This window comes from Amblyomma americanum, chromosome 6, assembly GCF_052857255.1.
Source record: "Amblyomma americanum isolate KBUSLIRL-KWMA chromosome 6, ASM5285725v1, whole genome shotgun sequence".
Lineage (NCBI taxonomy): Eukaryota > Metazoa > Arthropoda > Arachnida > Ixodida > Ixodidae > Amblyomma > Amblyomma americanum.
In genome coordinates, this window is record NC_135502.1 from 78239476 (window position 1) to 78254408 (window position 14933).

Sequence of the window (14933 nt, forward strand, 5' to 3'; positions counted from 1 at the left end):
TAGCTCTATACTTCTTACAAAGTTTAACATTGCTTTCTTAATCACAAAGCTGAATCAAGTATTAAGAAAAACATGATCTGCTAACATCCTTAATCATCCCCTTGTTTTGAAATTACTCCTTAAACCATGCGATAGTATACTATTTGACATTTTATTAGTAAGAATTTTTAGATACATTTTTGTTGCGCTATTATTGCGAGACTTTATTTCGCGGTTTCAGTTTCAGTTCACGGTAATCTCTAATAATATCATACAGGCATATAAAAAATAAACGCACAAGAATTCCACTGTCGTATATGTAGAAATGGGACCTTCGATTAGTTGTGAACAGAGTGCGTCATAAATATCATGGTTGTGTCAAAGTGAAAACAGCAGGTAAACAACAGAAGCAAATAAATACACTAAGGTGTAAGGAACAAAAAAAAAAAACAAAAGAAAAGAACGCCCATTTGATATAGATAAATTAAGAATGCAAAAATAAAGGCCCATATATTACAATATGTTGAAGATTACTACATAAAAACGGTACACAAACATAGAATGAAGAAATAACAATCGCATAACTTAACAAAGCATACACAGAGCACTAAGACGTAAAGTAACCTTGAAAGAGGTGATGAAAAGTCAAATATTAATATCGAAACTAGTAATACTTCAGGTCACGTCTAAATATGTGCAATGATAATATGCCTTTTGGTACGTGCCGTTCGTTCCATAATTTTATCGCAGCAAATGAGGTCTTTCATTTTCCATAGTTAGTTCAACATTTAGTCTAGGATATTCGCAACAGCATCATACCTAGTGCAGATTTCTGAATGATTCTGTGTCCACGGTGAATTCATGAGGAAGTTACCTAGTAAGTAGTCTACGAAAAAGAAAACAGCTATATTATAATTTTCGCCGATCAAACCACGTACATTGCCGCTCCAACAACCCTAGCCCATACAGATAGCTTCCCTTCCAAGAGATCTTTTTGAATTGTTTACCGACAACCACAGGGCAAAAATGAGGTCGACGCCCCGGAAATAAAAAGTTGCCTGTGCCTGCACCACTAATGTATTGCAATTAGGAAGCATACAGTTGGGATTTGAAATATTACTGCGTACTACCGAAATCGATTTCACATGCGCACCTGCAAGCGGATGCGCGTTTGGCAGTAGAGTTAGCAGCATACGGCATTGCTATAGCCTATATAAGCATACAACTCCAGAACGCAGCGGCTTTCTCCCGTCAAAGGACCCCCTCCAGCCAAAGAAGGAAGGAAAAGAACTTTAATGGAATAGGAGACCTTCCAGCCAATGGCGTCTGCCGATTCTCATGACCCTGCTAGCGTGGCAATGCAGAGAGCGGCGCCACAGTGCAGAGAGAGGGGGATATCCCCGACCATAGAGGGAAGGGATTATCCCCTTTCAGCTGCCACTCCCCGCATTCTAACCCTAGCAGGATCATAAGAATCAGCCGACGCCACTGGCTGGACGGGGGTCCTTTGACGAAAAAAACGCTGCATTCTGGAGTTGTATCTGACTATAGCATTTTCTGTCTGTAATGTCTGTAATGCCTGTAATGCCTGTAATGCCTATAATGTCTATAGGCTAATGTCAGTATTTTGGTTTCTTTTTTTTATCACAAAGCTCACTTGGCAGGCAACACTAACCACGTCAAACCCAAGTCTACGAGTGTGCATTCTTAGGATAAAGCTCTATTTCGTAAACGGCGCTCCTATGGGCGTTGACCTGTACGTCGCCCCAGTGTGCTCGCCGGCGGCATGCGCTCCGGCCAACCTGAGCGCAAGATATCGACGTCGTCCTAGCTGCAGACCGATTCGAAGCTGTGGCCACCGTCGCTGCCGCTTTGACTTCTTTTCGTTGGCCCCGGGGCCTTTGTTGGTGGATTTGAGCGACGTGCCCGGTGTGCCTCTTTTCCGGAAGACTCTCTCGCCGCATTGTTCCCCGTGTTTTCCCGCTTCGACCGAGCGGCACAAATCATTGTATTGCTTCATTCGATCATCGTGGCTGGCTCCTTTCAACCCATTCCTTCCCTCTTCCTTCTTTCCAACTTCTCCTCCTTCACCTATCTTCGTTCTCGTCCCTTGGCTTTTCCTTTGTATATGGCAGCGTACACGGCTGTACCTTACTTTTTTTTTTTTGCCCCCTGCCGCGTTGATATAATGTCCTGTAATGAAAAAGGCTGGCTCTGTGTACAGCGTTCGCCTTCACAAAAGACTGAGTTTGACATCTAGCCTGTGCCCAATTTCCTGAAATGCACGATTAATGCAATGACCGCGATTCCATTCGGACGAGAAATCTAATTTTCTTTTGGACAGCGTAACCCTTGCAGTCCTTCTGGCGTCTCTTTCTTTGTTACCTTCAGTATTTTTTGTAGGGGAGGGGGAGGGAAGGGTGAATGGCGCTCTAGGAAAGCATTCGTGTCTTCTGCATAACAATCACAGAAGCTGGCAGGTGCGCTCAGCTATAACATGTCTGGTCGATATCGCAGATTCGTTCGGTATAGTGGCTGCTGACTTTTGCTGTGGTCTGAAACGGAATGCAAGAAAAGCATGAGCGAGGAGTTTGTGTTATTACGAGCGCTCAGATGGACTAAAAATGTGCGTGTTAAAAAAAGAAGTAAAATCCGAATAGACCGCTCTGACCTCAGCGCGCGAATTTAGGTTCGCGCTTCTGTCTGTGTTTGCGGACGCTCTTGCAGGCAGACATTCTTCCTAAACCACGAAAATTACGATCAATTTGTCTCTTTCTTTACTCCGCCTTCGCGCGCTCAGTCTCATCATCATCATCGTTACCACCACCACCGCCATCATCATCATAATCAGGTTTAATTCCACTGCTGTATTGAAACCTCCACCAGTTGTCTGCAGTTCATCTTAATTAGCCGCTGCTGGCTCGAAAGACGCGGGTTCGATCCCGGCCGCGGCGGTCGAATTTCGATGGAGGCGAAATTCTAGAGGCCCGTGTGCTCTGCGATGTCAGTGCACGTCAAAGAACACCAGGTGGTCGAAATTTCCGGAGCCCTTCACTACGGCGCCTCTCATAGCCTGAGTCGCTTTGGGACGTTAAACCCCCATAAACCATAAACCATCTTGATCAGCAGTATCGAAGCAAGTTTTATCTAGTCCATACGACTGACACAATGGCGCGTTTTTTTGCATTTTTTTACGAATGATTTGCTATGCTTTAAATCACAGGGTGATACGTTTCGAGCACGATACGAAGTACCCCTCCAGTCGTGGTCCTCGAGAATAAATGGAAGCAGCTCATGTATGAGCTTTCAAAGAGCGAGACGTACGCGCGCAGTAATGCTTCTCAGTGTTATTAAGTTACCGCTCAGAACACTAAATAGCAGCGCTGACGCTTGATGAGAACTGAAAATACACTCATCGCGCGCTACTCATTAAAGCTGCCTCATCACAGCGCAAAAAGAGAGAAAAAAGTACGGACATACACTAGAGTTCTCTTATTTCGGACCAACCGCTTCGAGCAGCAGGAACGTGCGGGCGGGCAAGCGCCCCCTTTCGGCGACGACAGGCCCGTAGCAAAAAAAAAAAAAAAAATGGAGCGGGGTAGGTGACGGCGGCGCGGGAAGCTTCTTCGCGGAGGTGCCCGTGTTTCTTGCGCCCCAAGCACAACGAGGGCTGCTGTTCTGGACGCCGAGCGTGGGCGACGACAAGAGTCCCCAGCGGGGGGGCGGGTGCACCCAGTCGTCTTCTTCGCCGCCGACGCTATATCGGGACACGAAGAAGGGGGTGTGCGGGAGGCCCGTTCTCGCACCCTGCTTCGCACGCTCTCTTGCATCGTCGAGTGCCCGCGAGCAGCAAGCAAGGAAGCGTCGGCGGCATGAGCGAGCGGGCATAACACGCCGCGTGCGCTCTCGCGAACCCTTCGGTCTGCACGGCCGTGCGGCGGCTGCTCAAGTTCAAGGCGAGCGCGCGCACCCGTCCGCGTGCGCGGACGCGAGGAAAGGCCGCGTCGACAACGCGGCGGGGGGTGGGGGACGACTTGGCGGTCCTGGTTCGTAGCGGCCCAGACGAGAGCACGCACCCTGGGGATTTTGGTGATGCAGTTAATAAGCGATGTGTTGCTCATGTTGGGAAGCTCGGCTCTGCCGAGATAGCGCGCTGTTTCGTTCAGTGTACGTTTTGTAACTGAAATCCAGGGTTCGACGGAAACCCGTCTGGTCGGGTATGGTCATGGCGGAAAATCTTCAAGTGAACAAGGCCCCCGTAAGCCGGGGCCGAAACGTCATCTTTTTAACGATTGGTCGGCGCTTGAAGATTTTCCGCCACGTTTTGTAACTGTATGTGGTATCCGCATACGGCCACTCCTGGAGCTGATTTAGAACTGCGCTGGCAAAGACAACTCTCAATTCACGTAATAATTACAGCAAAGACTTTAGGCATACAAGCCGTAGCGGTAGCGGTGGTAACACATACAGACGGAGTGACGTCCGGGCAGCGCAATGCTCAAGACTTGAAAAACGAAACTTTGTAAAAATTAAAAAAAAAGAAGGAAGCGAAAACGAAAGTAAGGAATATAGTACGAAAGAAAGGAGGTGAAGTGTAATTAAAGGAGGGGATAACTACGAAATAATGCAGTTTTTGTATAGGTTAAAGGTTGCGGAATTTCATTTATGGATCTGCGCTTCCCACCCGCTCCCCCTTTCCCTGTTCCCTCTGAACGCCATGAATATCGCAAGGAAGTATACAGCTCAACGCCCGCTAAGCCTAGTCTGCCAGCAGGGTCGTCCAGTAGAGCACAGCAAATGACCACGCCGCGCTTTCCACTCCCTTCGGCGTAGGCGACCCGACCTCGAGGGGACCGTGCAGCAGCGCAGACCGCGAGTCTTCCTCGCTTGCCTTGCACACGCACGCCCACAGGCCGCCGCGGCTCGAACGCCGCGGAAGCATGGAGCTGCGTGCAGAAGCGTGTTAGCCACGCCGAATCGCGGAGGAATTCCCGACGAACGTGGCCAAGCGGCGGAAAACACAATTTCTACGCTTCTCAGCGAAAACGCGGCTACCTGGCGGAAACGGGCGCCTCCCGCCGCAATGCGTGCTTCCCGCCGTGTCGGGAAAGACGAGAAAGATGAATCTGGCACAGCCTCGACGCGGAAGTCGCCGACTGGGGCGTATAGTACACGGAGGAGGACGTTTCTGTTGTTTGTGGCAGTCGACGCCAGCTGCCGCTGCTGCTGAGGCCGTGGGAACGGTAATTAGATATGGCGTCATCGGTAGAGTCGCGTCAACCGAACACAAACACACTTGTTTTGTAAGACGAGCCTGCAACGTACGCCAACCGCTCCCGAGTGACACGGCAATAATTATACAGACTAGAACTTGCGAAAGTTGTTTTGGTAGTCTAGGGTTTCGCCAGGTGGGTTTCACCTTAAATATTAGCTAAGCTAGTGCCTCGGGCAAACAAGTTGTCTACAAGGACGGCCGCACGCAAATATCCAATTTTATACTTGCTGACATGTGTGATGTTCTTTTACATTTAATATCCATTAGCCCTGTCAGTATCGACGCCGTACCCAGGGGCGTAGCCAGAGGGGGGGCTTATGGGGCTTCAGCACCCCCCCCCCCCCCCCCCCCAGAATTTTTTTCGAACTGTCACGCACCGCTGACCAAAACAAACACCGATGCCGGAAGTCATTCTGGATCTGGTCATCTACACTGTCTTTTTCAGACTAGAAAAAAAACACTTTGGCCCGAACATTGCTAACTTGGGTTCGATTTCGTGGCAACGCCCATGCACCCGGAGTCATGTAACGCAAGGGGCCCCATCCTAGCGCAAACTTTCAAGGGCCTATCGATGGCTCGCTGTTGCGACTAAAATTTCGGTGCAATTACTGGGAATACATGACCGATGACAGCTGCTGCTGCGCAGTACACTGGAACGAAGGACAGCGTCATTGAGATTGTTCCCTGGCAGTTGCATATGTACAAAAATTTAAAGGTTCTTGAACGACAAAGATCCATTAAAATGTTTGCCCTCTACTTGCTAATTTCATGGCCTTTACGTTTTTCATACCAGCGGCATGCACTGCTTTGCTGGTTCCAGACCGATATAGTTCTAGACTTCGTGTGATATTTTCTTTGCTTATTAAATACACAAAAGCATTGAAGCATTGGTATCAGTTATGTTTGCTACGAGTGAACGATAAGGGAATAGTTGGTATGACATGATTACAAGGCAAAACTCAGCACGGGACAAGGCACATAAGGAAAGCAAACAGGACCAGCTCGTCCTGTTTCCTACTCCCTTGCTCAGTTTTATGTTTTGTAGTCATGTCTGCCACGATTTTTAAGACATACGAATACATTCTTTTATTTAAAAAAATACATATTTCACTTGTGTAGACAGTGCGTAGCGTTATCTAATACACAATGGCATTGTCAATGGCAATAAAGTTATTATTGTCGCGTTTGATCCTTCCACAAAATTTATGAGGAGGCCACGCTGCAACATGAGCCCCCCCCCCCCCCCCCTCCCCCCATCCCCCGTACAAAATTTCTGGCTACGCCACTGGCCGTACCTGAGCTAGAATTGTTAGGTGATGGCTGTATGGGTAATGACATTGAGGGGAGTTACAAAAAATAGAGAGGTGGTATAACCTTTATTATTAGCTATAGTCATGATGACTTTGACGCAGGCTAGAAGACCTTCGATGACGCACAACCCAATCAGAAACTCGGGTCGCAAAAGAGAAGGCCGAGTAGGCGGCCTCCGGTGTCCCACACAGAGGACGTTGAAACCAGGTCTGCCACCCCGTTATGCATTGTGTCGCTCCTCGGATTACGACCGGATTTCATTCCAGTCCGGCTACTCGAGGGCGGCATTTTAATCCGACAAGGGAAGAGCGCGCAACTCCAGCCTCCACCCCCCCCCCCCCCCCCCCCCCGCACACAGACACACACACAGCCAGATCAGGCTGTGTATAGCCCTGCATTGTGTGTGCCTCCTGACTACGCATACGAGCCGGCGGTTCGGCTCGCTCACAGCCAGGCGACGCAAATGAGGAGCTGCCAGCGGAGCGAGCACGAGCACAATCTGTCCCGCAGAGCCAGGCCGGCTGCTGGCACCACGTGACGCGCACGTGTCGAAGCAGCCGGAAGTGCGATGACGTCAGCCTCTGCTGTCCCGTTTCGGGAACAACCTTGGCACCCCCTGATTCACCGCGGCCGGCCCTGCTGGCGCCGCCGTCGGGAGAACAATGGGCGAGCGGGCCGGCCCTGTCGGCGGTCCAGCCGAGCGGGCATAATTGGCGCGCTCGCGACGACGCCGAGGGCCTCTCCGTCGCAGGCTCGAATTTGCGGAATAAACCGAAACGACCGGGTATAGCGTCGGCTGATTGATTGCGAGCACGCGTGGTGGCGCTGCTGTCGCTCTCCCACCCTGTGACGTCATGGCGCACGTGACGTCTGCTGCGGACTCTTGTAGTAGAGGGGTGGAGGCGGCTACTTTTGCCTGTTATGCGCTGGGAGCTGACCCGTGCCGCTCCGTGTGGTTATCGGACCGAAATGGGTTTTGAAGTTGGGGTTGGCGGGGTGCAGAGAGCCCCCCGCGGCACACGAGAGAGTGGGGGAAAGTAAAAGCAACAGTATGCAAACAAAAAAAAAGGCAAGGGAGTCGATAAAGCATCGTTATTATACGTCCTCCTCAGATGCAGCAACGGTGCCGGGGAGGCGGAAGATTTATAGCGAGCGCGTGACATCATATCCGTCTTGGACAAAGCTCGCCGTCGGGCTGTTTGGACAAGGCGTTCGGCCGGCGGCATATCGCGAGTATAAAGTCGTCGCTGGCTGAGAGATGCGCGCCGTGATAGCGCGCTCGGCCGGCGGCGCGAGTCGATAAGAAAACAGAACGCGCGCACATCAAACAGAGGCAGAAATAAACATCGCGGGTGGGGAACGGCACCCACGCTTCGAAGCCAGGCAGTGCATGTGCTCGCTCGCCGTTGTGCGGGGGAGTTCGAATGTCTTCCGAGTGGAGCGCGCCACGGGCTCTCTGCGGTTCGCTCCGTTATGCAGACGCGGCTTCTTTGTGCACACATTGTGGCCTTTGTACAGGTGCGATCGTTATGTTTGCGGTATGTTCTGTTTACTTGGGGACGAGCTGAGGTAAACATTCGACTATAGCCCTTCCTTGTGGCCTTAGTATGCAGGACGAAGGCTGCTCTACTCGAAAGGCTTGTGAAAAATGACCGTCAAGTCAAGAGCTAATATTGTTTTATTGATTTTTATTTGAAAGCTTGCCCGAATTCCTCCGATTTAGGGGGGGGGGGGGGAAGCGAGGGTTCTGTAAACAACATTCCTAGTGGCATTAACTATTTGTAATTACAGCGGTTCTCATCCGGGCGTCGAATGCCACGTAGAAACTCCGAGAGAGTTGATGATTAACGGCGTTGAAAGCTGCATATTTGAGTTTTAATATAAATTAGGATTTTTTATTATAATTGTGTAAAACGAGATTTAGATGCACAAGAAAAAGACGTTCAAGCAACATCACGCAGCACCTTTGGTGTTTGATTGCGATTGTTATACAGGCATTCTGACTTCCCTGTTATTAACCGCAATGCTTGTCAATTACTAAGAGAACGTTACCAGGGAATTATTTTGCGAGTAAGCTATCAGTCAACGATCACATGCTCCAACATCTGAGCCTTTAATGACCGAACCGCACTTTGTCTTCATCTGTTTTAATTTCTTAGCTAGCCAACACTGAAACCTAACTGCCGCGCGTTACATCGGAGCGTGGCCATTAGTAGGTTTAGTTTCTTGAGAACGTGTGTGTCGAGATCGGAGCGCTAGGTTTATACTCATGACTACAGCACAGTCTTTGTCAAGCCTTGTCAACAGTGCGCTAACCAAAGATAACGCGATAGCCAAAGGCTGGACCCATTAAGCGCGAATAGTTCGTTTCAATTAACGGGCTGCTCCTAGATATAGAGCTAGCTACGCAGCGGGCAGTCGAGGAACATAAACCTTCGGCTGAAATCCCGGCACCGAAGGGCTGTGCCGTCGGACCGTGGCACCGATTAAACCCACCCGTGCGGCGTCGTCAACATCTGCCGTCCACACTGCCGAGCCCTCGGGGCACAGCCATGCATCTTACGCATAATGGGCCAGCTTTAGGCCTCCGCGTCCCGTCGATCGGTCGCGCGGCCGACAAAGTCGGCTTTTCACCCCCCGGCGACGCCGCCGCACTCGAGCGGCTCGGGGACGCCGAAACCGCGCTGATGAAAATCGAATTGGGAGGAATCGCGCGAGTGACTCATGTGACGTCGCCTTGTTCGTGCCTCTGCGTCGGGAGCCCGAGGCTGGGGACGCGAGAAAGGGAAGGAGGACGCGGCTGAAAGAGAAAGGGGAGCGATGAGGCACCTCATTTTACAATAGCAAGAAAGAAGGCCCGCAGGGCAGAAACGCTTGCGGGAACTGGGACACGTAGAAGCCTTTGTGCGCTAGCGTCAGTCGGAGCTACGGGGTATATACACGGGCTTTGGTGGGCACACTTCCTGCAGCCTCAGATTATCGCTTACATCATGCATGTTGAGACTATGTAGAAGCGGGCGGGTTTTGCTGCGTATTTTACGTGAATGGAACTGCAGCTTGATTTCTGCTTGTACCACTACTGGTGTGAAGCCTGCAGTACCGTCCGACTCCCCTAGCGGCTGTTTATCGAATTTTTATTACAACTTCGTGAAGAAGAGAAGGAAACATGGCACACAATTAGCTGCCAGAAGGTAAATGAACCAAGTTCAGTTAAAATCCTGGTTTGGGGCATATTCGTTCATTGCTTAATAAGTAGAAAACTAGTAAGCCGCTTGCGAGCTTATCAAATGATTTATTAGTAAAATGTACATGTATGACTGAATAAAGGATACAATAAACGATACATTCTACCTCAGTTTTTTTAGGTTTTCTTGTTCGTATCTACCACAAGGACATGAGGAGCTTTCGCGTGTGCAGTAAGAAATGAAATCTAAGGCGCAGTTTGAAAGCCTCTGAACTTGATTTTATGCGCATGAATATTCCAGACAGCATCTCTGCATGAAATGTGTTCGTAGGAAGTGAAGGAGTCGATCAGTCTGGACGTCAGGCTCTGAGCAGCCCCCTCCTAGGTTCTTTACTTTTTTGAAGTGTCCTTGCTGTCGGCCTAAAACGCACTTGACAGTTTCATAGAGCATATACTTTCGTCTCATTTCCCGACGGTTTTCACTCCCCCTACCACCGTCACATTTCCCTCTTCTTTTTTTCCTTAATTTTTTTTCGCTTATTCACTCGCTCCCCGCGTGATCCTCAGGCTGGATGATGGTTTGGCGTCTCTAATCCGGAAGATTAAACCGCCGCCGCAGACTTGAGCCCGAGGGTAGGATTTCCGGTGCATATATGATATGTGCACTCAATGTTTGCGTTAGGCTGTTTGAAGAGAGCGACTCCGAGATCGACGTCGAGCGGCTGGGTCAGCCCGTGTTTTGCTTTGTCGCGTGCCACCCGGCTGCAAATCGGATCGTGGCACTCTCGAAAACATTTCCCAAGGCGGGGGGCGCCTTTGTTATGACGACCGCGGGCTCACGAATGAGCCAGAGTCAACACCGCGTCCGCGCTGCTTTTGCAGCGGCGAGAAGAGCGCCGGCTGGGATAAAAGAGGTGGCTTTATATTCTCTCATCCACTCGCCCTAATCTCTTAGTGGCCGTACGCCTTTAGAGACACACGAGAGTCAAACGAATTGCCCTGGTAATAACAATAATAAGAAAGTAATGAGAGAGAGCGAGAACTGACGTCTTGTATTTTAGTCCCCGTAGCTGAAGGCAAAAAAAAAAAGCATAAAACCTTGGGTGTTGGTACTCACTCGGTACTCGGTATGCAAAGGTACTCGAAGTAGGGCGATTGGTATTCTATTGTTGAATTCCAATGGCAGATCCTGATCAAGTTTTTCTGCTCTGTTGGGAGCAATCGTATCCCAATGGCAAAATGGAGTGCGAGTTGTCTGTTCCAATGGCAGATCGGGATCAGACGTCGATCCCGGATCGCTCCGTGGAGCAGCGATATTTGCTCCGCCGAAATCGGCAGATTTGACCGGAACCCCGCGCGATGTTTTACTTTCCCGCGTCTGCTTCCGGTCATGACCGGCTGCATCCTTCCTGTCGTCGCTACGCGGTGATCCGGGCAACATACAAGCAGCATTTTTTTCTTTTTTAATTTAATTCTCCCAAATGTAATTATTTTTCGTTTTGTTCGCGTCCGCAAAAGTTCAAACAAAAAATTTCTTTAACTGGATGTCAATTCCATCGCGGTCAATTCCTTGTGACCGCTTTTTAGACCAAAATCGTTGACTTCTTTGAACCTCCCGCGCTTTTTGACGTCAGACGACGCGTACTCTCTAAGCCTAGCAGCTCTGTAAATAAGGAAGCAATCTGAAAATTTGGCGCGTTTCATCGCTAGAATTTTGTGGTGCGGGCATCATCACACAAAGCGAAAGCTTCGTGCGCCTTTTGTTTGCCGTGAACGTGAGAGACAGAGTGGCGGCAAGGACGAATCGCTGGTGAAGCGAGAGGCCGCGCTTCGATGGGCGCCGCCATGTTGCCTGAACTTGGAGCTATTCTTGCGCTGAAGTGGCCCCGCGGGAGCACATGCATTCCATTGGCAAAATGGGAGGGAGTGATCTCCGCCTGAACTACGCGCTCCGTTGTGATCCGGCGGAGTGCTCTCGATCTGCCATTGGAATTTAACATATGTGACCAAAGACAGGGTGCTACATCGACACTGCCAGTAGCGCCATCTTGATTGAGAAGCAAAAAATATTGACGCTACGGTTGCGGCTCTGTAACCTGAAATTAAATGACAGCTGGTGTGGAACTGGAATGTAGCTCGGTTGGTAAAGCTGGAAGCGCTTCTTGCAGCGTGGAGCGGCAGGTTGATGGCAATGGCGGAGGGCGTCGCGGAACCGCAGACGAGTGTAGCTAAACGAGTTGTCACGGGATTTCATGCGATGCGCCTTCGTTTCTCCTTCGGATTTCGCTTGCCTGTGAAGCCTCCGCACTTCGACTTACGCAGCACGTGATATGGATTCTTGACGCTGAAGCTTGCCTTAGCTTCCGCAGTGTGCGTACCAGTGTCCTCACGCTGCCACCTCTTTGTTGCGGCTATGTCGGCACATACTACGTGGTCTTGACATCGACGTAGATGATGCCGCACCAAGTGCGGCTTTTTGACGGCCATGCCCCCCCCCCCCCCCCCACCCCCCGGCATCAAGCAAATCATAACGCTCGTGCAGTGGCAGGGTCTCCTGTGTCCGACTGGCGCATCGCATCTGACACAGGGATGCTCTCAGTTGGCCAGGTAGTCAGCCATCACGTCCTGTCTGACGCAATAGCATTAATGGGTTAAAGCCCAAATACGCAGAATTGGTCATTCTCAACTGTCTTGCGGTGGCAGGCGCCGCCACCAGTAGGGCTTGTGCTACCCATGTTGCGATTGCCGAGCAACCCCTAGCGACCAATCATCAATTTAACTGCCACGGTGGGCAGCTTGCTCACTATCCGGTGGGCAAGTTGGGATGACGGCACAAGGTCACGTGACCTAGGTGACCCACTTGGTTGCTTCTCTAGAGATCGTCCGCGGATTTTTCGCTCATGGTCAGTGATGCCGACGGCGACGCCTGATTTTCAGCGACACGAGATCCTTAACACTGTCGCGGTAAAAAATGAGCAGTGCAAACACTTGCGCAATTCTTGCGCTGCAACAATAACGCCATCATCATCATCATCATCATCACCACCACCACCACCACCACCACCACCATTATCAGCCTGATTACGCCCAATGCGGGACAAAGGCTGCGAGCAGGAAAACGTTACCGTAAAAAAAAAAGACACAAATATTAGCTGCTGCCGAAGAAATGTACGTAAAACGCTCCCATGCATAGGTCGTTGCGCCATCAAAGTAAAAATAACGTGCACTAATAGTCGGTCAGTCCGCCTCAAGCAAAATAGTTTAGTTTTGATGCTCTCGTTTCAACGGTCTTGTTCGGGCTTCATTTCGCCTTGACAGTACTTTGTAATTTATCATGTTTCTTTCGCTTGCGGTACTAGTGTCATCGTTACTGTCTTTTTCTTTCCTTTCTTTTTTTACGAGCTGCGCAGCGTCCCGTGATTCAGCTGACGCTGAGGGCACACCTTTTGATCCCTCCCGAGACCACACAACCCGGATCGCGTGCATGCTCACAGGCGCCGTTGCGTCGTGCGCCGTTTCTCGCGCGCGGCGCCACCTACCACACCGTCGCGCCGTCCAGTTGGGCCGCGTCCCTCGCGCTGCCAGCTGTCGGTCTCTTGGCGAGCGGCATGCCTGCGATAGCGCGCTCGAGAAGAACAGAGGCCGGCGAAGAGTACACGCCGCATCAGGGGGGAAAGGGATGCGCGAGAGAAACCGGAGAGGGTGTGCGGCCATTTATTTCAATAGGAAGGAAGACGACTGCGCTAATGGCTCGCCAGCCACTCGGATCCAGCAATTTGTCTTGGGCTGCTGCCGCTGCGGCGGCGGGTTTGAGCGCCCCAGCAGCTCTACCGTTGGACCTCTCCCGGGACGGATTCTGAGCTGCCGCAGACGCCGTCGATTCTCTTTCTGCTCTGCTTTTTTTTTTCTTTTCAGCTACTACGCGCCGAGCTGCGCTATAGTGTCATCAGTCGAGATTCAGCAGCGCAGTTAATCTCACGTGCGCACACACTAAGCCTTTGCTATTCTCTTCTCACCCGCGCTTCCATAGCGTGGTATGGGACGTTATTTTTCGGAACAGTGCCTTTCCGCGCTGCATGTGACGTCTTTCTTTCCTTTTTTTTCTTAATTTCTAAATAGGAGTGGAAGGCATTTTGGTTTGGAGGATAAGGAAGCTGGAGGCAAAATTGCAGAGCACGCACGTTGACTCTCAGTGCATATAGCGCTGCATGCATGATGAAGCACGATATTAGGACTGCTCCCACAGCGCCCAGAACGCGAGCTTTCGAATATTTGCGAAGCTGAAAAATTTCTCTGCCGAAATGCTCGGGGGAAAAAGTCCGTACTTTTAATTGGACCAGCCGTACAACGGGGAGTCCCCAAGAAAGGAGCAGTGGTGTTTCTTTGTGAATATGTTTGCTAGTATAGCCTCATATATTCAGCCTAACTGTCAGTGTTTAGAACTAAAGAAGGGGAACAGCAGTAGAGACATCTGCTCATTTAGAAAGCTAGGGTTAGCTAAGACAAGGAAACAGTTTGCAAAATAGCGATATGAAAGAGTATCAGAGGCAATATGACCGCGCCTTCACAACAAAAAAAGTATGAAAAAAATTGTTGTTTATCTCGCCGTTAAGAGTAGGTGTCGGGCATGAAATGCATTGCAGGACAGGAGTAGCACATTCTAGAGTGCCTCACTCTACACGATAGCGGCACTCGGGTATTCTTAGGATGCTTGACGAACCGCAGCCATCGCCCGCTTATATTCTTCGTTCCGGGAAGCGTTCATGATTCTCCTGGCTTGAAGTGCCGCCGTCGATTCTGCTCCAGCTAAACAGGTCGCCGCTGGCTTTGGTATTATGAAGAGCTAAACTAAGGGGTGAAAGATGACGAGGACGACGAATTAGAGCAGTAGCACGAGGGACAACCAATTAGAACACACAGCGCTTGAGGCTGCGGTGACAGCCGACTGGTATAAGCCATCTGTGCCGAGTGACCTAAGGTCTAATGTAAGTAGTATAATTCTCGTGCCACAAGCAGACAAAAAATGGCAGTGAATGATTTAAGGCCTTAAGTTTTTTAATGCCGTTATTTTCGCAGTTGGTGATACATGTCCAAATTTATGTAATGTCAGAGTTGTAATCCATCTTGCAACTTTGCCAAATGTATCACATTAGCATGCGACACTGAAGGGTCACAAATTTTGTG